The sequence below is a fragment of the Diadema antillarum genome, unplaced genomic scaffold (assembly GCF_040938485.1).
Source record: "Diadema antillarum isolate AM-2024a unplaced genomic scaffold, OU_Dant_1.0 seq00001248_RagTag, whole genome shotgun sequence".
Taxonomy (NCBI): domain Eukaryota; kingdom Metazoa; phylum Echinodermata; class Echinoidea; order Diadematoida; family Diadematidae; genus Diadema; species Diadema antillarum.
In genome coordinates this window covers 59525-62101 of record NW_027272034.1, presented here as the reverse complement: position 1 = coordinate 62101, position 2577 = coordinate 59525, and positions in this window count along the sequence as shown.

Here is a 2577-nt window from a genome sequence, read left to right as displayed (position 1 = left end):
AAAGAGTTCACAGTGGGAACAGACTTCAAACTTTTAGTTTTCCCGTCCTTGAAGACACTTTTTGCCAGTCTTGTTCCAGAACGAGTACTGGCCTAATGGGGAGATGGTTCACGAAAAGTTGCCGGCTCGATCATTCATGCTAACTCAGTCGTTCACCAGCTCTCTCGGCAGAAATGTGGCTGAGTGTCAGAGGGTTGGTCACGGCCTGAAATAAACCGGCGACTTGGCAGTCTGATCGCTGGCGAAATTGAGAAAGAGCGAAAATATACCCCGGCTCTTGAGAAGGGGGAAATTGTCGCTTAGCAGAGATGATTTCGAAGTGTCTATGTCTGTGCATGTGTGTGTGTATTTGTGTGTGTATGATTATGTGTATGTGTGTGTGCGTGGCCAGGACTTTGCTAAATTTTCGTGATGAATAATACCCTATGACGGGAAGATAGTAATTACTTCTCAGCCAATCAGAATAGTGAAGGCAGGCCGAGCTGTGAGGGGGAAGGAGGGGTCGTGCGTCGATGAGTAAGAACTTTCTTTTTTTCTCCCCGCCGCTCCTTAGCAAAACTGACGGGGAGACGATACTTAGAAAAGGGTGGATCTGGTGGCATAACTGTAACCCTTAGATTGATGTGTATATACCTTCATAATACGTGAAAGTTATCATCAATTTCTGCCGTTACGATTTATTCCCGCAAAGGTTAAAGAATGATGGTGCAGAGAAGCCAATTTGTTGTTGACTGAGATTTTAACAGGCGAAGAGGAAACGTGAAGGTCGCCCTCGACGTTCTGGATCTCTAGCTACCGCTATTGTAAGCTCAAAATAAATTGGATTCAACTTGACAGGCATGACATGTTAAGCAATGGTAACTTGGCTAATTCATGCACACTGTCAATAGACATAACTTAGCTGAACGAGCGAAGATCAAAATAGCCTCTCAATCATACTACACAAACTTTGTACAACCAAGGACAGCATCTCGTTGACATTCTCCAGTTTGACCTCATTTATTTTGATCCTTTACTTTTGTGCTTAAAATTAGGGTCATGTTTATAAGAAGACTAACAACCTCCCTAAAAATAACGACAACGAACAGACAACCCCCCCCACCAAACATGTATATGAGTGTTGATCACTGCAGTCAAACATGTGTTTCAACATAATAATACACATCATCGTAATACGTACATCGTAGTACGTTTTCTCTTAACGAAAGCATAACCAGCTGATAACATTTGTAGTTTTCAGAAAAGTAATAACAACGGTTAAGGTCAAGTACTACTATCTTTGAATGAATGAATGAATGAATGACAAAAAAATGTTAGACTGAAGAAGACAATGTTGATAATAAATTGAATGATGATGAGCAAAAGACAGAAGCACTCAGCCTCCATCCAAGAAAAAAACACACATACAAACAAACACCAACCAACCAACCAACCAACCAACCAAACAAGCAAACAAACAAAAGGAACATAAACAAAGAGGTAACGATTTGCATATATTATGCAGCTGGCCTTAAAATTGATGGACTTCTCTCATTCTCCACACATCCTCTCCCAAGTTCAGTTTCAATTTTATCAGTGTTATGTAGAGAAGAGAGTTAATCATGCAGTATATTGGGTAATAGAGCGTATAGTTTTTAGCAAGTATAGCACTCTTCTGTACCTTGATTCAAGTTTGCTGAGACGTAGACCGTCCTGTAGTAGACCATGTAAATAAAACGATAAAAATATGAATCAAATTCTGTGAAAAACAAAGAAAGCCTCTGAGATTGTTGTATACATGTCAATCTCTCCGTGTAATAAAGAAAGTAATTTACGGTTTCCCGCCCAGCTCATAATCATAGCATTGGACGGACTGCGATATAGATTCCAGAATATCTTAGAAATAATTGGTATTTATTGATATTAAAAAAACCTTTTGCGATGTTTTTATTGTCATGCTGATTTTTATATGAGTGTTTTATATTTATAAAGCTGATCCTCGCAAAAATTTTGCCATGAATAAAATGAAACGAAATGAAAAGTATTAAAAAAGAATGTGAAGAAAGGCAATCAAATAATCAAATCAAACAATGATATCCAAGACTACTGTAACTACTCCGGATAGAAAATGTAATGAAAAACAAAACGTAATAAGCAAAATTGAAAGACGAGCTCTCATACGAAAGAATATGCTGATATGCACAAGAAATGAAAATAAACTGTCAGTTGTTAAACTTCTTTGAATAGAATAACTAAACATTACATCATCTCTTTCTAAGTGAAACTGTTGACTCGCTGACACTAGAGCCTAAAAAATTATCGAATTTGTCGCAACTGTTAAGTTAACATTTAAAGATTTAGTGAAGCCATATCCTTTGAATCTTATATGAGATGTTTTTTGGTGAGAGAATTCAGTCACAATTCAGCGCCTGGTTGTGTGACGATTTACATTGGATGAAAGCATTCTCAATATATTGTATGTGAAGCATAGTCAGAAACAAAAACAAATACAAAACCAAAAAGAAAGCAACAATGAACACATTTTGCCTAGGTATTCATCCTATCCAACTTTCTCTGAGGAACAGGATTTTGTGTTTG